Source organism: Crocodylus siamensis, chromosome 9 (assembly GCF_052110815.1).
Source record: "Crocodylus siamensis isolate JL-2025a chromosome 9, ASM5211081v1, whole genome shotgun sequence".
Classification (NCBI taxonomy): domain Eukaryota; kingdom Metazoa; phylum Chordata; order Crocodylia; family Crocodylidae; genus Crocodylus; species Crocodylus siamensis.
This window is the reverse complement of record NC_143403.1, coordinates 30315625-30337758: the sequence shown is the minus strand read 5'-3', so window position 1 is coordinate 30337758 and position 22134 is coordinate 30315625. Positions and strand designations below refer to the sequence as shown.

The 22134-nt window shown below is 44.5% G+C and overlaps 1 protein-coding gene and 1 long non-coding RNA gene across 3 annotated transcripts in view; one reads left to right on the top strand and one right to left on the bottom strand.

The window, feature by feature from the left end:
• The window catches only part of LOC149857265 (uncharacterized), a 673033-nt gene that overhangs the window by 574084 nt on the left and 76815 nt on the right, over positions 1-22134 (top strand). The window lies entirely within an intron of this gene.
• The window catches only part of IRX5 (iroquois homeobox 5), a 103912-nt gene continuing 95413 nt past the window's right edge, over positions 13636-22134 (bottom strand). The window contains exon 7 of one of the 2 annotated variants that reach the window (XR_016444087.1): positions 13636-14702. The gene's annotated coding sequence lies outside the window, so the exon portion shown is untranslated. The remainder of the gene's footprint in view (positions 14703-22134) is intronic. The other variant, XR_016444088.1, reaches the window with a different exon arrangement.

The following is a 22134-nucleotide window of genomic DNA, read 5'->3' as shown; positions in this document are numbered from 1 at the left end:
TCATTGACATGCTTCACCCTATTACCTATTAAAGGATACTTAATGACAACATGGTTGCAGCACATGATACTAATGGCATACAATACCATAGCCTTCTGTGAAACTCTTACCTAAGTAATGTTATTCACAGGAAGTCCTTGCAGGGTTTGGTTTTCTCATAGTGCATTTAATTCAAGCTTTCAAAGTACTTTTTCAAACTCCATTGTGGGTCAAATTCTGGTAATTTTCAGTTACATCTACGGAAATTCTGTTGATGCAAATCTGCAAACTTTCCATGTTATAAAAATGAGGCATGAACCTCTGTTGTTGCAATTGGTGTAGCCTCCTTGACTGCAGTGGTACTTTACAAAGTTGATATCATTTAAGAATATGGGGCAGAGCTTTTCACCCATAAGACACTGATTGTAATTCAACTGACATCTGAAGTGAACTGAAATCAGTGCCTTCCTAGGTTTACCTGGGGGCCATATAGAATGAGTTCATGGTCTTGACCAACTTGCAAATAACACTTTGGTTTACAGGTTCAGTCTCAGCAGAGTGGTCTACATTTGAAAGGGATGCATTGTACAGTCAAGAAGTGATCCTTCCTATGTAGGATTAATGCAAGCTGCTAGGGTAGCAAAAGAAAGATAGAAATGCTGATCACGCTCCACCCATTTTGGAAAAAAAAATGGGACTTCATGTTCAGGTCTGTCAAGCAAATAGTTTCATCAGCTCTCACTTGACCTAAAGACCTTGTAAGATAAAAATACTTGACAAAAAATGCATAAAATACTCATCTAGACACAACTTCCCTTTCTCCCCACTGAAAGATGTTCTTTTTGTTTTCCTTAGGAAAATTATCTAATTACATTTTTTTTCCTACTTAAAATACTCCAGAAGAGCAATTTTGGACCATATTCACCCACCCACACCTGCATCCACACCTACACTGAACATATGAAGTATGACTTTTATTAAGGCCCTGCCAACATGATTACCTATGCTGAAGGGATGTGGTAGAATTCACAATGAAAGAGGTGAATAGTATTGCTTTCCCAACATGCAGCTGAGCTTACAGCTTCTATCTGCTATCACAGCCTCACCTGTCAACTTCCGTCTCCAGTGCCATGGGCATCTTCAGAGATCTATGCTGGGATAAATAAGCATAGAAACTGGCTGCACCAAACCTTGTTTTGCCTTAAGTCTCATTGGATGCATCTACATGTGCATTAATGTTTGTTTCCTAATGTTCATTAAATTTAGTACCTCCAATGCGAGGCACTAAATAAATGCACATAAGGCTGCCATAAAGAACAGTACCAAAGGCACATATTTTTAAAGTGATGCTTAAATTGCAGTAGCCTATTTTACTGCATATTAGCATAATTGGATGGTTTTTACATAACACTTTAATGTGTAGTAAAATAGGTTCCTGCACATTAAAGTGCATGTGTAGATGCACCAAGTTTGCACTCAATTATTTTACAGCCAAGCTATAAATCCCTGAATATCATAAACTCATCCTGAAATTACTGACAGATTCTTAACTTCTGTACCACCAGTAAACTATTGAATAATCAAGGCTATTCTATTTCCATTAAAAGTAGAGCTACAATCTGGATGTTGGTGCGGGTTACCTTGGATAATGAGACCAGCTTCTCCTTTTTGTTTTGTTTGCACTAGATTTTCCAAACCTTCAGCAAATGCCATTCACTCCCGTAGTTAACATTTACACTGCAATCAGCATTCTGCGCCCTATGCTATTTTCTGCAGACATGTAAATAGAACCCTTTTGTAAACTTCATTTAATGATAGTGGCATAGTATGGTTTGTCTAAAATGGTGTCAAGGGATCTTGTCTCCTTTTAACTTCACCATTTGGCTAAAGTATAATCTATAGTACGTCAACACAACACATCTCTCTATTGAGTGTAGAGGTGAGATACAAGGCTTCAAAGCAGACAGATTCCTTAGCTGTTCCTTGGCTTCCTCCAACCACTTTGTACATGAAAGATTGTTTTCTTATCTCTTGGAAGAGCTCTTTGGGTGAAATGAACCCCTGTGTAGAGGGTCAGCCTAAAGGCCTCTGCACCACTTACATCCCACTTAAACTCTATTCTGAGGGCTTAAATTGGATGGGAGTGGTGCCGTGGGTGAATTTCACCCTTTGTGAATAGGAAAAAGGTCTACCAGTAATTTATACTTTACTAAAGATTATAATTCCTGTGTGGAGCACTTTCATACAATTGATGATTTACCAATGGTCTTTTTGTTGTTGTTCTTATTCAGAATCTTGCCACTGGAAACAGTAAGGAATTAAATATCCCTTCCTAATGTAGGAATGGAACCACAGCCCTGCTGCTTTCCTGTCCCCCTTTGGGAGAATTGGAAGTGTGCAGTACTTTTCTCATACAAGCCTCAGAGAAGCAACTGTAGCTGGTCTGAGGGAGGCCTCTCATAGCATTTCCTCTTTTTAACTTGCCCTTGTACAATCTATATTCAACTAGAGCAGTACCTGTTTAGGACCTCCTGGTAGTTCAAATTATCTGGTAGTACTTGGATGTTTTAATAATAAGAAATTATCTTCAATTTTCCTTTTCTTCTTGCCTTTTGCATAGAGAGAGTGCAAAACGCCACTCTCTTGCACCCATGCAGTCTGGTGTGACTGAATGGAGAATACTGATTTAGTACTTTACTCCTACTTCATGCAAGTGTAAATGACTTGAGAGTCAGTCCCTTGAATTAATGTGAAGAAAAACACCTTCCCCAGACAGGTCCTCCCAAACCAAGATTGTGGCAGATTAGGGAAGTTTGCCTTACCGCTTCCTTTGTTGCACCTATGCTCCAGCGAAAATTAAAGGCCTTCTGTTTCCAATTAGGTCAAGTCCTAAATTCAGGTTTATATGGTGTGTATTTATAAAAGGAAACATAGTTGTGCTTTTAAATAAGATCAAAACAGTGCCAAGTTCATTTTAGGCATTGGATCCACCCAACAATTATTTTTCTCTTTGGTAAATTGATCATGCTGTTATAATGTAGAATCTTAAAGTTTTCTCTGTTACAGAAACTCTCTACCTTGAGATTCATGAATAAACCCTGTTTCAGGAAGGTCATTTGAGTATTTGTTTAATAGTAGATGTTGCATAAAGGACCATTGCATTTAGAGGAGAAAATTGTATCCTATGTTTTATTTGCGTTTCAGTTCATTTGTGAACAAAGTTAGGAGCCTTGTCTGTTAATGGCTACTGACATCAGTGGGCCTCACTTAATAGTCCCACTCGTTGCAATGAAACACAGAATTTGTAAGACCAAGCCCCTAAAGATAGGAATGATGTAGAAGAATGCTTGTCAAAAATTAAAGCTTAAGGCCAAGTATGACACAAGCTCCAAAAGAATCAGAGTAAAGGGCAGCCACACTTTTGAGGAGATGCTTGAGTCTTCACAGCACCAGGTCCTGAGAACCTGTTTCTCAGACAGACTATAATCTTTATTCATTCAAGTAGTTCTTAGTCATATAAGAAGCCCACTTCATGTGAATAAACTTTACTCACATGTGTAAGGGTTTGCAGGGGCAGGTCCCTGGGTCCTTTTTAGGTGGAACTTCTCCATTTAGGGGAGAGAGTTTTTCTAGCAAAGAACAACACTGAACAAGAGGACTCTACTTTGCTGCCCTGCTGCTCAACTTTTCAGTGACCTTTGGCAGGTCACATCTTTATCTGCTTCTGTTTCTGCTCCCCCTCCTTCCTGATCTGTCTGGGGGTGGGGGAGGGAGGGCCACTGCTGCCACAGAAGGAAGCATCCTCCCCACCCCCACCCACCCTGCAGCCCAGGGACCGCTTTGCCTGCTGGCAGCTCACCCTTCTCTCCCTGCTGGAGAGGCAGATAAGTCAGCAGCGTGTGCACAATGTGGGAGTTTAATCAGCCCTAAATTAAAGTGGTGTTTTTTAAAATGCACCACTTCAGTTTAGGGCCCCTGTTTCATTTACACACACCTCTAGACCCTGCAGTGGGAACCGACTCAGCTAATAGGCTTACCCAATGTTTAGCGATAATGGAGGTTCAAGCTTAAGGGTCCATCTGCAGTGTGACAGCTGCTACACTGTGGAAGTGACCATGGTAGGGGCAAACTAGATGTAAAGAAGCAAGCTGAGGTACCAGGTAGCAATCTAGCTGTGACCACAGAGAGGTCAATACTGACTAATTTACCCTGATAAGGTTGTAAACATGCCCTTAGTTGGAAATACTAGATTCAATCATAGTATCTACTATAATAATAATCCTGAGTTAGTGAGAAAAATGTCTGGAAAACAAGCATGGCAGGCTGAAGAGTGTTTACTCATATGAAACATAGAAGGCATACTTACATTTGCAGCTGATGTAAGTAACTGGAAATCTACTGATTTGCACCAGCAGGTATCTCAGTTCACTATTTTTCCTAAGAAGTAAGTCAGTTTATATGCCATTACCTTAGGATAATAAACTTGTTCCCCTCTAGGGCTGCTTTCACAGGGCTGCTGTTTCACTGCCATGCGGAAAGTTTCCTCTCTGAGCAGGGGCATTTATATACTGTAAAAGCATCATGGAAAGGGATTTTTTTAAAGTGTGGCCAACATAAAAAAATGTCTTTAACCCAGCAATTCAGCAACATTTTTCAAAGCTATTAAAAAGATATACCTGCAAACCCCCCCACAAATCAATGTGATATTTGGATTGCCTTGGGGGCCATTTTTCTTAAAGCATTGAAGGCTATGAGTAACAAGGTACTTAGAGTTCTATAACTATTTCAGAAAAAAATGTTTTTTACTCCCAGTTCTCCTATTAGTCAATGGAAACCATAGCCACAAATACTACAAGTCCATTTAACCACTGTATTAAATATTAAACCTGAAACTGTCATTACCAATTATTTTCGATAGGGCATAATGGTTTGGGGGTTAAGTAATATGGAATAGGAGCCAATGGATCAGTCTAATCAAATGAAGTATTACTAATGGGATAGTGCTGCAAAGGAAGGAGCAGTGATGCTGAACCTTATTTTTAATGCTGGGACACTTTAGTGTAACACAGTTCCCTGCTTTCTATTCCTTCATGGCTAACTTCCTCTAATGTTGTTGATGAAGAAGGTGATTCAAGGAGGCAGCGAGACTGAAAGCCTGGAAACTTCTAGGTTTAACATGTATATATCAGGCATGACTGGTGTCTAGCATATCATCACATGCATTCTGCAAAAAGCTTGTTGAACAAGATTAACATTCTTCTACATATAGTTTGTTTCAATCTAATTAAATCCCTGTGTGTTGTTGCTCTGAAGGAAAAAGGAACAAATGTAACATCCACACAAAGAATGAATGATATTTTTCATCTCCATCAGCTACAGCAATACATGTACAATAAGGGAATATTTATCCTGAAACATATAATACAGTCCTTCATAGATTTCATAGACATTAGGGCTGGAAGGGACCTTGCAAGATCATCAGGTCCTGCCCCCTAGCCCAAGGGGCAGGAAGTCAGCTAGGGTCAAAGGATCCCAGCAAGATAAACTTCCAAATGTTTCTTAAAAGAGTCCAGAGTAGGTGCTTGCACCACCCCTGGGGGGAGAATATTCCAGGCCTTGGTGGCTCAAACAGTGAAAAAGTTTTTCTTTGTGTTCAGCCTATAACAGTCTTGGAGGGGTTTGTGACCATTGGACCTTGTCATCCCTTGGGGTGCTCTGGTGAACAGGTGTTCCTCCAGATCCTAATGCACACCACTAAGTCACCCTTGAGCCTTTGCTTCTCTAGGCTGAAGAGTCCCATGGCTTTCAGCCTCTCTTTATAAGACCTATTCTCTTGCCCCCTGACCATGTGTGTGGCTCTCCTCTGGACTCTTTCAAACTTCTCCATGTCATTTTTGAATTGTGGAGCCCAGAACTGGATGCAGTACTCTAGTACCTAGTACCTTCTCATACTAGAAATAGCAATCATAAGTAATAAGCCATATTCATCTTTATGGCTGAGCAGCACAAAGGACCATTGTCAAAAGAACTCAAGGAGAGATTTTCAAGTACTGAACACTGCGAAAATTGATAGATTTGCAAAAAATGTTCAGTGTGCCACATCCAGCCTGGTCCATGACATCATGTTGAAAGTTGAGATTTTACAAAAATCCACTTCAGACCTGACCCAGTATTGGCTTTAAATTCTCCACACTGTCACCAAGGTAGTCCAGACGGTCAGGCTTTCCTAGAATCCTGGACCCTGGAAACCCAAGCTCCCTACTTCATTCCTTAGGTAAATTGTTAGGAAGTAAAATAGACAGAGTTCTATCAGAAACCTGCCAGTAAACGCTTCTCTGTGATTTGTCAAAACTGCATTGAATCCAGTCCATTTCTGTACTTCATTAGAAACTGGCTGAATGGCACTAGTCTTAACACCTTTCTGGTTCAGCTAAGGACAGTGTCATGTTTCACACTGTCACAAGCTGTGGCTGAATTTGGCTTGCAAAGAATCTACTTCAGCCTTTGAATATTTTGCTTTGGAGAAAAGTGTTATAATTAAGAGCCTCACATAGAGGCCCTCTTATAAAGCTTTGGCTAGGGCCCTTCATGGAGGAAGGGGCTAACCATGAAGTTGAGCTAGGGATCTGCATTGTAATTTCCCTGAGCCCTGTGACTGTTTGGATCTGTGAGAAGGTGCACAGGAGCTATTTAAACAGATTGGACTTCTTACAAAGATAGCAGGCAGCTTCTTCTTCACAGCATTATATTGAGTAAACAAGTATGAAATAATCAGCTGTTGACAGACAGCAATATAACACCTGTGAGTGACAAAACTTTTCAGCTATTTAGTCAGAGCTTCAGGTAAACTGAGTGCTGATCCTTAAAAATGAGAAGCAAATCCTCCAATGTGCTCCTTAACCCCTTGCCTGTATTGCTTCCTCATTTCAATTTGGACTCAGTATAATATCTTCTTGGCTGTAGCTTATCTTGGTTCATCAAACTCATTTAGTCATCCAGTGACTTAAAAACATTCTTTAAATATGTCAGATAGAGCACTAATCTTCGTGCAACTCTGCTGTAATTAGTGTTGGCATTTAGTGCTCTGCACTTTACTAAATGCACCTGACTCAGCTATCTCACAGTTGGATATCATTATGCTTTGAAGCAGTATTTAATGTCTGTGATTGAAATAGTTGTCTAAAAGTAGCCTATAGACAAGTAGCCCATAACCCTATTGCAATGTTTTGATTTCTCAAAAGCCTGTACTGGTCTACATATAACATTTGTATACATGATAACACAGATACACTTAAACAGCAACCATACATGTGGATAAGTGCTTTGGACACAACTTTCATATTTCTGGGGGCAAACTAATAATTGCAAAGAGGGTCTTTAATTGGACCTTTTCTGAACATGCTGTTAGAAATCTGTACTGCACATGCAATGGTGCCAAATCTCATGATTTTAACACCAGTTTTACAATATCTGGTGCTTTCTTTCAAACCCCAGCTCCTGGGGTCTAAAGATTAGGAGAGTGTCTTAGGTTTTATTCAGAAAAAAAGCTGTTAGTCCTCTACTTGTCTTCCACTTGTAACCCTTTCAGGAACTATATTTTCATCTCTTGGCAATGCTTCCAGACATGCAGGGAACATGGCTGCTGCTGGAGCTCCTTGGGTGCTTACAGAGGTTAGGGGGATGTTAAAAATGGAATCCCAAAGGTGCAGACAGAAGTGACAATTTTTGCCCTATCTGGCCACAGAAAGCAGTTTATATCTGTGACCAAACACAAGTGCACAACTGCAAACAACTTTAAAAAGGGCCAGCAGGGTGAACATCTGATCCCTTATTGCTTGAGATATCAGATAAAGACATTTCAAAATGCAACATCTTCTGTAACCTGTGTTTATGGAGCTCCCAGCCTGTTGCTGTTTGCAGAATGGGAGGAGAGAAAAGGAGCAGAGGGAATTCAGTCTGGGGGGTTTCAGCCCTGCCCCTGGAGGGTGCAGTAGATGTATTGAAGCACCACTCCAAGGTAGTTACTCACCCCCAGCCCCCAGCACCAGCTGGGGAGTCCCAAGAATGAGCTCCCTCCACTGACTTTCCCCACTCCTATTCTGAAAACAGCAAGCACTGGCAGAGAGCCACAGCTAGAGTCCTCTCCCCCCGGAAGCAACAGTGAACTTCTGTTTGGTCAGAGCACTTTGCAGAAATCATTCTGAGTTACAGCTGGGAGCTGCACTCCTGTTGACATCCTTAGTTCTTCTAGGATCACTTAGATCCCTGGTTAGGTTAGAAAGTACAAAAGTACCAGGAAGATTAGGTCAGTCTAAAAATGGCTGAGCTGACCTAAATTAACACTTCCTCTGAGGTAGTTTAACTTAGATCAGGCTGACCATTTTTGGACCAATCTAACTTCCCTGAAGTTCTGTACAGTTCCCAGAACAGCCCCAAGACTAGAAAAGTGCAGTTGCTGGCCCCAGCCCAGGGCTGTCCTTTTCCTACCACCCCCCCTGGAACTGGGCTATATTTAGCCCCCTGGCCCCTCACCCCAGCCCCAGGCAGACAACCCCCCCGATAGACAGCCAGCCCTGTCCAGACCCTACCCCTGAGCCCATAAAATCATCCATCCTGCAAGCCACTCCCGGTGCTATTTTTATCAGCGTTCCCCAGTGAGGAAAGTCCCAATAGAAAGGTGGGAGGGATGAGAGGGTAGGTTTGCTGTGGGATGTTCTTGGGGTCTAAAAATAGCCCCTGGTCCTGGAGGGTGGGAGAGAAAGCCCCCCATGTCCCCAACAACTCCCCAGACCTTATGAGCCTCCCTAATTGCACCAATCCCTCACAGGGATGCTGCTAAGCCCCCCAATCTCCCCTGTGGTTTTCATCTGCCCCTCCAATCCATCCTACGGATGCCACTTGCCCCGCCTCCACAACTACCTGATCCCTCCATAGACCCCCTCCCAATCCCCCCAAAGCCTGCTTGCCTCCCAACCCCCCAATCCTAAATTACCTTAGATCAGATGGCCATTTTTAACTCAATCTAACCTCCCTTAACGTCTCCAAATGTCTGTACCCAGCCTTAGTGTTCTGCTGACAGAGCTGGAGCAGAGACAGCACCTAAAGAACAAATCTGTCCAGATAAGGGGCAAAGTCTGGCCCACAGGTCAGATCCAGCCAGCAATGGACTCCATTTCCCAGTAGCCCCTGTCCATGTGGCCAGGGCTGATTTCCATGGAGACCCCAGAAGCAGCTGTGCTGTGATAGCAGGGGGCCATGGTTTCCATGGAGGCTGGCCCCAGCAGCTCTGGCAGGCAGCAGCAGTACCAACCTCTTCCTGGTGGGAGCGGGGGAGTTGAGGGAGGAGGTGGGGCTGTGCTGGAGGTGGGAGAGAAGCAGGATTAGCTGCTGCTGCCTGTGTGGGGCAGGCAGTGGCAGCAGTGGTGGCAGTGCCACTGGGAGGGGTAGCCCAGGGCGGGCTATGGGGAATTTTGGCATGGCTATAGCCCTCCCCAGTCCCTTCCCAGTGCTGCGCCTGCTGACAGGGCATGTGGCAGGGTGCAGAGCTGCTCCAGAGCTGGGTTGGGGTCTTGCAGAGGTGACAGCATGGTCTGGAGTCAGGACAGAGCTGTGATCTGTTGCCAGCACGCCCCTGCCCAGAGCATGCAGGCTGTAAATCACAGCTCTGCCCTGGTTCTGGATCACACTATTACTGCCACAAGATCCCAGAATTCCTCTTCTACAGTAAATGAAAGTCCTCCCTCTTTTTTTGTACACTTGCCTCACTAGTGCCACCCCCAAACATTAAAAAATTATGAGGGGGCTTAAAAATTAGGAGAGTTTTTCTTTAAAAAAATAAGAGAGAGAAAGAGATTTTTTCGATCTCTTTGCTGAACTTCAGAGCCTGTAAGGTGTTCTTGCTTAACATTTGCTAGCCTTAATTTGCTCAAAGCAACATTTATTTAAATGACAGCCAAGTTTCTCCTGTGTTCTCTTGTTTCTACCACCTGGGCCCTTGAAGGAAAAAAAACAAATGTCACAAGACTGGAGAAAAATCAGACAGTTGGCAGTGACGCTCTTGCTACTGCACACCTATGTACGTACACTAGAGTAGGGCATAGTTTATCTACCTTGCCAGAACGCTAAGCACCCTCAACTTTTAATCAAAGATCAGGTGAGAGCATTCAAAACCTTGCAGGACTGTTTTTAACACTGAAGGTAAGTAGCCAAGAAGGAAACAACCTTGCTCTATTGAAATCAATGGGACTTTGCCATTGAACTCATTGCTGCAGACCAGATGATGTCTCATTTTCTTTGCCTGATTATCAAGGCAAAGAAGACAATTAACATCTGATAATTAATTCTGGAGGAATTGCTGACAGACAGAGAAAGGAGCAGCTAGGCAATACTGGTTCAGAAGCAAGTTTTCTTACAATATGAAATGTAACAATAAAATTGCTTTCTACCACATTTTAAAATGTTCTCAGGCTGACTAGATGGTCAATAACCTGTCTCCTTCAACAGTGCTACCATGTAGAATGTCCATTTTCCAGCACTGCTAGCCCTAGTGCTGCAGTTCCTTTTCAAAATCCAATATTGAAACATTACATTTTTTTCCATACACACTCAAACATAGACAGAAGCTTTCATTAGTTGAATGACACAGCTTTCAATAGAATAGGAAAGTGGTTTATACTAGTAAGGGATGGCTTACCCCTACCATTTTGCTAGAGATCACCATCCAAATAAATGTAGGTCATAAGGCCAGATTAACCAATATACCTAACTACTCTGCAGGCCATAGTCCTGAAGTTATTTACCATTGTAAATGCCTTAACCTTGCAATAACCTAATTTTACTTGTAATTTATTCTCCTGCAAGGGATGCAGAAAGGAGGTTAAATGTCACTGTCTCCATTTCACAAAAGGAGAAGCTGAGGCACAAGGCTAACTAATGGCTTGCTGAGGTTCATGTTATAGAACTGTGGCAGAGCTAGAGATAGAACCCAGGCTTCCTGATTCACAGGCCTGCCTGTTTTATCCACTGGATCCTTCTGACTCCTATCAGTGTGTTATAAGAAGGAGAAAAAGTAATGAAAAGTAAATTGCTATACTCATGTTGAGCTGTACTGAAACATTCAAAACTCCTGAGTCTGCAAAACTTTTTCTTTCCCCCTGTTTCTATTGCTTAAAATACTCCAACCAGATTTGCCTGTGCCTGTGCTGTTTTGATACACCCTTCCTTGCCTCCAAATGGAAAAGAACTGTACCCTAATGTCAGGGGTAGGGATTATGCAGTGTTAACTCACAGGTTTGTGAGGTCAGGAGGTTTTAGGTTCTTGTCTTGACTTTCTCCTTACTTCCTTAACTTCTGTAAAACAATGCTTAGGATTGATGCTTACCAGACTCATAAATTAATCTTAAGCAACTGAAAGCCAATAGATATGCTACTAAAGTTCCAAAGCTACCTTTTTTTACATCAGAGTTTATGCTATACCAGAAGCTGGATAAAGGGGAAAAAAAGCAAAATTTTCAGTTGGAGTTATTGGTCATAGCTCCACTGAACTCAATGGAGCTAGGCTGATTTTTCATCAGATGACAATCTGTCTCTATGTACACATAGATATGACTGTCCTCTTTGGCAATCCCTCACAATCAAGGATGATTGTCTTCCATGATTGTCTTATCTGTGTGTCCAAAGAATGATGATGAGGCCTATCCAGGATTGACAGACTCTACTGCAGTTCAGATATGTGTTTCTGTGTGCTCATCCACCGTCTATGGTGTGTAGCACTGGGTTCTTGATTTCTTCTATTCCCACTTTTCCATCTCCTGTTGTTGCTGTGAGGTTTCAAAGTACAGAGATCCCTGCAGCAGACTCTTCCTCCATTTGGGGAGGTCCTAGGTGATAGTCTCCCATGAATTGACATAGATGTTGGATTTTTTTAAGTTGGACTTTAGGACATCCCTGAAGCACTTTCTCTGCCCTCCTCTTGAACATATGCTTTGACTGAGCTGGAAGCATAAAACTTGCTTTGGGAGTCTGGAGTCAGACATCTGGATGAGATAGCTGGCCCAAAAAGATTGATATCTGATGATCATCACCTCAATACTCATGTTCTTTGCTTTTAAGAGAATGCTACAGTAGGTGCATCTGTCTTCCCACTGGATTCAGAGGATCTTCTACAGGCAGTGTTGATGATACTTCTACAGCTTTAGATAACTCCTGTATGTTGTTCATGTCTCAGCTCCATACGGTAAGATGGGAATCATGACAGCTTGATAAACTATGACCTTGGGTCTGGATCTGATGTTGTGATCTTTGAATACCCATTTCTTCAGGTGTCCAAAGGCTGCACTTGCACATTTGAGGTGATATTGAATTTATTTTTCAATGTTAGCCTTTTGCGAGAGAGAGCGTCTGAGGTACAGGAAATACTCAATGTTCTCCGTGGTCCACTGTAGATCTGGATTACCAGAGCTGAGGACTGTTCATTAGGAACTTGTTGGTGGAGGACCTTAGTCTTCTGAATGTTAATCATCAGCCCCGTTTTCTTGTATGCCTCAGTAAAAACATCAACAATTGCCTAAATGTTTGCTTCTGAGTGAGCACACAATACAGCATCATTGGCATCCTGGATCTTAATGACTGAGGTCAGGGTGATCTTGATTTTGGCTCAGAGTCTGCTAATGTTAAACAGCTTACAATCCACTGAGTAGTTGAGCTCCACTCTGGCTGTAAGCTGGTTGGTGGTCAGATGTAGCACATGAGCTTCTACCTACACGTAGATATGACCATCTGCCACATGACATCAGCATCGAGTACAGGGTAGATGGGAACCTTTTCAATCTTTCCCACCTCTGTGCCAAAGCAAAAGTTACATTGATCTCGATTGTGGGACATTATTACGCCAGTTATTGTATTATCATTGCACATACTGAGGAGGCCCTTCACTGTTTCTCTCAAGCATACCAGTGCCTGGGACTGACTCTTAACATAGGAAAAATAAAAGTGCTTCAAGGCCTGCTCTGGGCCAATTAACTCTCCCAGCAAAGCTCCTCATTAATGGACAGGAGCTAGAGAAAGTTGAACACTTTGCATACCTCAGCAGCTGTCTCTCAAAGAAGGCCAACATCAATGAGGCGATCCAATATAAGATCCAATGTGCCAGCTCCACCTTTGGAAGACTATATCATTGTGTGTTCAATGATTATTACATCAGGACTCAAACAAAGCTCCTATTTGTGGCAGAATGCCAGGCTTGCGATTCCAGCGGCTCCGGCACCGCTTGGGGAGCCGCGGGCTTTGCGGAGCAGGCGAGCGTGCGGCTTGTGGGGCGGGATTGGAGGTAGCTTTATAACCGCCCTCGAGGTTCACTGAGCTGGCACAAGTAGATGACTTAGAGTAAGTTGTTAGTTTCTTTGTAATAAGTCTATAGGATGCCCGTTGGTTCACGAGGATCCGGAGCTAGCCCTTGCGTTCCAACACTGGAACCAGTCCAATGCTAGGTGCGGCTGCCGGCTCCTTAAGTCCCAGAACTGGTCAACGGCTCATTGAGATGGGATGTTAGTAGTAGAAGTTATTACAGAGCAGATATAAGGCAAAACAAAAGCTTTTATTCACTCACCTGGCCTTACCCTCTTATGAATAAGAGGGGAGGCCGGCTGGAACGAAGTTGCAGTAAATATAAGTATAGAGAGCATAGATATGCTGTCTAAGCTACAATGAGAGGCAGTTGAGAAGTGGAGTCTCCGATGTTTCTTCAGTTACAGTATGCTGGATACTAAAGGGGTCTGTTGGTTCACGGGGTTCCAGAGCTAGCAGCTGCCGGCTCCGTAGTCCCAGAACTGGTCAACAGCTCATAAATGGGATGTTGAATACAAAACTGTAACACGGTGAGTCATTGTCAATTGTCGGGTTTTCGAGGCCTTGGTTTTCGCTGGGATACGCCCAGGCGGGGAGGCTGAGAACTGGTCTGCAGGGTGATCAGGCCTACAGAATCCTCCAGTTGTCATCTCTACTGTTTCCTGCTTCTTTGCCTCTTTATAGATGTTGGTTGGACTGCCTCTGTGACACTAACTATGATATAAGCTAAGCATACAGGGATAGGATAGTTTCTTTTACACAGTAATTGCTAGGCAGACTTTCTACATAAGTTTCATTTCTGCAGCAATGACACTTTTAGATAAGAAATGAAATTTACAGAATGTGCATGTGTAGCTTAATGCCAGCGGAGAAAAGTACAAAGCGCTCATTTTGATTAACAGTCAAGACTTCAAGGTTACATAAATGTGAGAGTGCCGCGCGGCAGTTATACGAAAAAAAATAAAACATTTACATGCCCTCGTGCCGTGGGGCAGTAGAACATTTATGTAGTGGTTTCATTCAGAAATGGGTTGATAGTAAGTGGATCTTTTTCTTCATTGGAAAGTTTGGTCTAGATAAAGGCACTTACAGATTTTATACGATTTTGGATATACTTTACAATACAATAACAAACGCATAAAAAGATAATGATAGTTGTGGTTCGTTATAGGTGTTCTTTAGGTGGTAGATGGTTTAGTGCAGTGGTTGTGCTGATTACACGTGGGGACAGTGCTGGTAGAGCGATGAACAGGCTCGCCGATGTATCACGTTGCCAGAGAATACGGTCACTTTTTCGGACAGGTTGACCTTGTGGATTCAAGGCACGTATACAAGGTGGGTGATGTGGTTTTCCCGAACGGCTGTCCCATGTAACACACCTGTAGGGGTAGTAAAATGAGATAGTTAAAGAAATATATAAAGGCTATATACAATAAAATGGCTAGTCTTTTGTCTCAGAGAGATGACTCAGCCAATTGTGATGGGCTAGTAATGTCTTGTTGGGTATATCGGTTTTAACGTGGTAGGTGTTTGGATATGTTCCTGCAGATTGTATTATTCCTTGGTATAGTAGCTGTTTCTTTTCAATAGGTCCTGGTATGGCTACCCAAACGAGTTCTTCCAGCTGAAATCGGGGCTTCCATGGTTCTGGTGTTTCTTGCTTTCTGTTGGTCCATAATGACTTGTCTTCATTTCGTTAGATTAGAATTTGTGGCAGATGGCTTGTCCAATTTAGATATGTGCCATTTCCTGTTAGACGGAGCTTTTCCTTGAGGATGCCTATGGAGCGTTCAACGACACCATTTGACTGTGGGTGATATGGGATGTGGGTATGCCAGACGATGTTGTAGGTACTGCAAAAGGTTGCTAGGGCTTTCGATGTGAAGGGTGGTCCTCTGTCGGATTGGATTTCGTTTGGTACTTGCCAGAGGCTCATGGCCTGGAGTAGCGCAGACCAGACGGTTTTGGCGGTAGGCTTTGTAAGAGGAATGCATTGTAATTGTCTGGTGCCTAGATCAACTAGGACTAACGCCTTGGCCTGATGTTTGACTCCAGGGAGTGGTCCCATGAGGTCAACTTGCCACGTCTTTCCTGGGGGAAAGTACTTTGGTCAAATGCTTGTTTGGCTGATGCGGTTGGCGTAGCTTTGACTTTGTTACATATATAACAGGTTTGACTCCATGCTTTCCAATCTTGAAGTGTGATGGTAAACGGTGGTGTCTCGGCGGTTATTCACTTCCATTTGAGATGGGCTTTGTTGGGGCTGGGGTGGCTCCAGAATTCATGTAGCCATTGTACTAGGTGTTGGTTATTGACATCTGTCTTAGTGAGGATGGCTGCTGCAACTTGTTGTGGTTGTTTTGCTGTTTTCTTAATGGCTTCTGCACGCTTCTCTGGGTCTTGTAGCACGGCGTCAATGTGGGCATGGACTGGGTCGGTATCCGGTCAGTGAGAGTGGGTGTGCTGTAGCAGAGGAATGGTTTTAAATTGAGGCAATATAGCAAAGATTGTATTCCAAAGGGGTTGGTTTTCTGTGGCTTGTGCCTGTCCGGTTAATATTTTGTAGATGTATTGAGAGTCAATAGCTATTACAGGGACAGGTTCACGGACATTATGGGCGTCTAAGCAGTGTTGGAGGGCTCCTTTGAATGCAAGGAGTTCTTCTAGTTGTGCATTTGGAGGTGGGGCTGCAGGCTCTACTTCACTGTATTGGCACGGGTTACAGAAGAATCCATGTGCTCCGCCATGGGCTGTACTTCCGTCTGATGCTATCCAGGCGGGTAGAATAGTGCCATACATTAGTGAAAGGTTTTGATGATGAAGGTGCCCTGTGACCAGTGGGGTCCCTCAAGGCTCTGTCCTGGGACCCATACTGTTCAACATCTTCATTAACGATGTGGACATTGGAGTCAGGAGTGGACTGGCCAAGTTCGCCGATGACACCAAACTTTGGGGCAAAGCATCCACGCCAGAAGATAGGCGGGTGATCCAGGCTGACCTGGACAAGCTCAGCAAATGGGCAGACGAGAACCTCATGGTGTTTAACACTGAAAAATGCAAGGTTCTCCACCTTGGGAGGAAAAACCTGCAGCACCCTTATAGGCTCGGCAGTGCTACGTTGGTTAGCACTACAGAAGAAAAAGACTTGGGGGTCATCATTGAACACAAGATGAACATGAGCCTCCAATGCAATGCTGCGGCTAGTAAAGCAACCAAAATGCTGGCGTGCATCCATAGATGCTTCTCGAGCAAATCCCGGGACGTCATTCTCCCCTTGTACTCGGCCTTGGTGAGGCCGCAGCTGGAGTACTGCGTCCAGTTTTGGGCTCCACAATTCAAAAAGGATGTGGAGAAGCTTGAGAGAGTCCAGAGGAGAGCCACGTGCATGATCAGAGGTCAGGAAAACAGATCTTACGATGATAGGCTGAGAGCCATGGGACTCTTTAGCCTGGAAAAGCGCAGGCTCAGGGGTGATCTGATGGCCACCTATAAGTTTATCAGGGGTGACCACCAGGATCTGGGGGAACGTTTGTTCACTAGAGCGCCCCAAGGGATGACGAGGTCGAACGGTCACAAACTCCTGCAAGACCGTTTCAGGCTGGACATAAGAAAGAATTTCTTTACTGTCTGAGCCCCCAAGGTCTGGAACAGTCTGCCAGCGGAGGTGGTTCAAGCACCTACACTGAACACCTTCAAGAGTAAATTGGATGCTTATCTTGCTGGGATCCTATGACACCAGCTGACTTCCTGCCCTTTGGGCAGGGGGCTGGACTCGATGATCTCCCGAGGTCCCTTCCAGCCCTAATGTCTATGAAATCTATGAAATCTATGAACTTGCAATGGTGGAAGTGAAAATGAAAGACTTGTACTAATTCTTGCCAGGTGGTACATAGGCCGTGAAAGGTTGGGTCCGGTCGGTCAGGAGTGAGAAGTGGAAGTAGTGTGATGCCTGATCCGATGAGAGTTCCAGTAGTTATAGAAATGTTGGGATAGGCGGCTGTGGTGAGCTGGGTTGCTAGTAAAAGGGTTCCCGTGACTCCATACCAAAATTGGGAAGGTTGCATAGCCTTGTAGGTTAAGAATACTAGTTTGTTGATGCTGGTAGTGCCAGTTTCCCAGAGTATTTGACTTGTATGTCCAAGGGTAACAGTTATGGACTCGTTGGGGCTGATACTGTGGAGGACTGTAGTTGAGGTGGCCTTTAAGAGTTCTTGTAACTTATCATAGTCGTGGATGGGGTCCCATATGCTTCCAGTGGTAGCTTTAGTGTGTAGTTGCTGATGTAGGCATGCAATAACTTCTAAATGACTTGTTGGGACATGAGTTCTATGCCAGTTTAGTAGGCCCAGAAGTTGTTGAATCTCTTTTCTCCTTGAGGTAGCACCTTTGACCCAGGGGATGGTTGGAGTTGTGTGCGTTGTCGCTTTGCGAGTTTCATGATCAAATACTTCACCAAGGAAGGAAATGTGTGGCTTTGCTGTGAGTTGAGATTTTTGCATGTTTACAGTCCATCCAGGGGCTTGTAAGTGATGTATTAGTTTTTTTGTAGTTTGGGTTACTGTTTCTGGAGTCCTGCCCATGATAGCGATGTCATCTACATAACTCCAGATTTGGACATCACCAGGTGTAGTGAAGGCCTCAAGGGTGCTGTTGATGGCTGCTGCGGCTACCGCTGGTGAATTGCAGTATCCTTGGGGGCAGACATTCCATTTGAACATTTGTCCATTTACACACATGTTGAGTATTCCAACGTCATCAATGATGGGGATGGAAAAGAACATGTTTTTGAGATCTAGGGTACTTCCCTATCATCGCCTGATAGACTATCATCTCACTTAGAGTCTGTGGTAGTGTCTTGGGGCTAGGCTGCGATAGAGGTTCTACTTGCTTGTTGGCGTGGCGATAGTCGACTACGAGTCAGGCTTCATTAGGGTCTCCGGGTTTCGCGATACCCCATGCGGGTGACAAAAACTTAGCATATGAAATTTTAGAAATGCGGCCTGCCGCTTGTAATTCATCGAGAAGTTTCTGAAGCGAGTCCTGGAGATGTGGTTTTGTAGGGATAGGTGTGTAACACCACGACAGGTGATTGATGATCTTCGGCGTGTGAGGCACGATGCTTGGTGCTTTGCAGGGGCTAATTGGAAATGCTTGTAAGAGCCTGAGTTTGAGGTCGAATTTGAGAATTTCGGGAACACCAAGTAGATTAACATCTCCCATTGCGGCGGTGAACAATCTTCCTGTTGAATGATGTACACAACAGGCTGTGGAGACATTGGCGGTGGAGTTTAGGCCTTGTACGTGAATTTTGCCATTGAGTAGAATATGGGGTGTAGACAGTCGAATGACAGAAATTTGTGCACCTGTGTCTAGTAAGAACTTGATTTCTTTTGCTTTAGTGGGTGAAGACAGGTCTCTGATAGATAAGATGATGTAGGGACACGGATCCTGGAACTGCTGAGGGTTGCCACCGAAGCTTTACCGCCTCGGCGGCTGCTACTCATTTTTTGGCTTTGGTTGCCGGTTGGGGTCCCATCCAAGCTTGATGGCAAGGGAAAACTGTTCCTCTTCCGAGAGTTGCTGTAGGGTGGCCTTGTCGAGTCCAGATCGCCCTAATAAAAATCCAAACCTTGCTTGCTCCAGCGGGGTGCGTTGGGGTGGTCCCGTGTCGTTGGACTTACTATGATCTGGCTGTGACGGTGGTCTCCAAGGTGGATAAGGTTTAGGATTTGGAGCCTGCCACGGTTCCTTTTGGGCCTCCATAATCTGAGGATATTGATTATCGTTGGTGGAACTGGTTAGTGTGGCTGTAAATACTCCTCTATCAACTAGCATCGACTCAGGTTTGGGGATTTCAGGCGAAATTTGTCACTGCAGACTAAGTATACTGCTGCATGTGCTGCCGGAAATAGCGATTAATATGAGGCAAACTGCTTCCCCATACTTCTTTCCGTAGACTTGATATGCTGATGTGGTGATGGGTACTAGACCAGGGTCTAGTAGAAATCGTTGCGGCCAGTTGTCTTCGTATTTTCTTTCGATTTTGACTGAGTCTATTTTATCTTGGCGAGGATTCCAGTGAAGGAATGCACATCCGACGACAGCAAAAAGGAATTGGAGTGGAACCGGTTCTCAGAGGTTATTAGGATCTCCTTCATGCGCCCGATAGCTGCAGTGTAGGAGTCCTCCTGCTGCTAGGGCGGCTAGGGTGAGTATAGTGGGCTGACCATCGTCCTCTAATATCGAGGTATCTACGCATGTTCCCCCACTCCATGTTGATTGGTGCATTAAGAATTGGCATTCTGCGTGGTCGAGGGTCTCCGCGCCATGCTCTAGCACTAGGCAGCCTAACCATGTAATGGGCGTCTCGCCTGTCCGTATTCTGGTGTCTAGGTAGAGCTCTCGAAGTTCACCGCGGTCTTGGGACCGGATGACAACCGGATGTCTTTTCCTCTTTGTCGTCTGTTGTGACTTTACGGGTGGTGATAGGTAAGACGCTTGGCAGCACAGTTGCTGGTGGCAGTGATGGATAAATTGCTGATGGCGGTGTGGTGACGACAGCTGGAGGGTTGGGCTCTGAATAAGGGGGTGGCTCTTTTTCTTTGCACTCGATGGGTGGGTATTCTGGAGCAGTTGGGAGGCGGCATGGATGTGGCTCCGCCTCCTTTAAGTACTCGGGGCTCTCTTCTGGGTTGGTTAGTATGCCCGATGCCTTCGCTGCTGCTAGTTCGGTGGCATTGCAGCATGCTGTGTGGAGCTGCGACTCTAAATTTCCTATAGCTCCTACAGCATTTATGAAGTGCCGCAATAAAACTTCTACTGCTTTACTGGGTGCAAGTTCAGTTTTACTAAAGGGTCTTTTCTTAGTTCCCCTCTTCGCTTCTAGTTCGCGGCGGCAGCAGACTAGACTATCATAGGCTTTTCCGGTTTCGGGTATTTGTTGGGGATTGATTTGGCCGGAGGGGTGTCTTCCTATGGCATTATGAAGGAGCCCTAAGATGGAAGGTCGTTCATCGCTGGCCGGTGACGCGTCTCCTTTAGAAGGAAGAACGCCTGCAAGGGCTCCGTTTCCCCCTGTGTTTACTGGGGAAAACACAACTTTTGGGGTGGCCATTACACACCCCAGGGCAGCAGCAGCTAGCGAGCATGTCCAGATTTTACTCTCTGGCCCATTCACCCAAATGCGACCGGAGACGTGTGTTTTGGGGTTGCTATTGCCTGCCGCATGGTAGGCGAGATAATTCCAGAGATCATCAGAGGTCTGTGGGGGTGAACGGTGTCCCAGTCGCCATGGACACATGCAAAATAGCATGGCCTGGTCGTCTACTTGGGATCCTGTTCATGATGCCATGTGGCAGAATGCCAGGCTTGCGATTCCGGCACCGCTTGGGGAGCCGCGGGCTTTGCGGAGCGGGCGAGCGCACGGCTTGTGGGGCAGGATTGGAGGTAGCTTTATAACCGCCCTCGAGGTTCACTGAGCTGGCACAAGTAGATGACTTAGAGTAAGTTGTTAGTTTCTTTGTAATAAGTCTATAGGATGTCCGTTGGTTCACGAGGATCCAGAGCTAGCCCTTGCATTCCAACACTGGAACCAGTCCAATGCTAGGTGCGGCTGCCGGCTCCTTAAGTCCCAGAACTGGTCAACGGCTCATTGAGATGGGATGTTAGTAGTAGAAGTTATTACAGAGCAGATATAAGGCAAAACAAAAGCTTTTATTCACTCACCTGGCCTCACCCTCTTATGAATAAGAGGGGAGGCCGGCTGGAACGAAGTTGCAGTAAATATAAGTATAGAGAGCATAGATATGCTGTCTAAGCTACAATGAAAGGCAGTCGAGAAGTGGAGTCTCCGATGTTTTTTCAGTTACAGTATGCCGGATACAAAGGGGGTCTGTTGGTTCATGGGGTTCCAGAGCAAGCCCTTGCATTCCAACATTGGAACCAGTCCAATGCTAGGTGCGGCTGCCTGCTCCTTAAGTCCCAGAACTGGTCAACAGCTCATAAATGGGATGTTGAATACAAAACTGTAACACAGTGAGTCGTTGTCGATTGTCGGGTTTTCGAGGCTTTGTTTTCACTGGGATACGCCCAGGCGGGGAGGCTGAGAACTGGTCTGCAGGGTGATCAGGCCTACAGAATCCTCCAGTTGTCATCTCTGCTGTTTCCTGCTTCTTTGCCTCTTTATAGATGTTGGTTGGACTGCCTCTGTGACACTAACTATGATATAAGCTAAGCATACAGGGATAGGATAGTTTCTTTTACACAGTAATTGCTAGGCAGACTTTCTACATAAGTTTCATTTCTGCAGAAATGACACTTTTAGATAAGAAATGAAATTTACAGAATGTGCATGTGTAGCTTAATGCCAGCAGAGAAAAGTACAAAGCGCTCATTTTGATTAACAGTCAAGACTTCAAGGTTACATAAATGTGAGAGTGCCGCGCAGCAGTTATACAGAAAAAAAAATAAAACAGTTACACTATTATATAAGCCAGTGGTAACCCCAAATCTTCTCTATGACTGTGACATTTGGGTGACCTACAGGGACCACCTGAAATGCCTTCATCAGGACTACCGCCAGAAGATCCTTGGCATAAAATGGGAGAATTGTTGCACAAATGCCATCAGCATGAAAGCATTGACCATTCGGCATCAGCTGTGGTGGGCAGGCCATTGTGGGCATTTATTAAAACAACTGCTATATTCCCAACACAGCCAAAGACAAAGGACACACGGGGACCAGAGGAAATGCTTCAAGGACACCCTCAAGAGAAACATTAAGAAGTATGGCTTTAAAAAGTGTGGCATTGA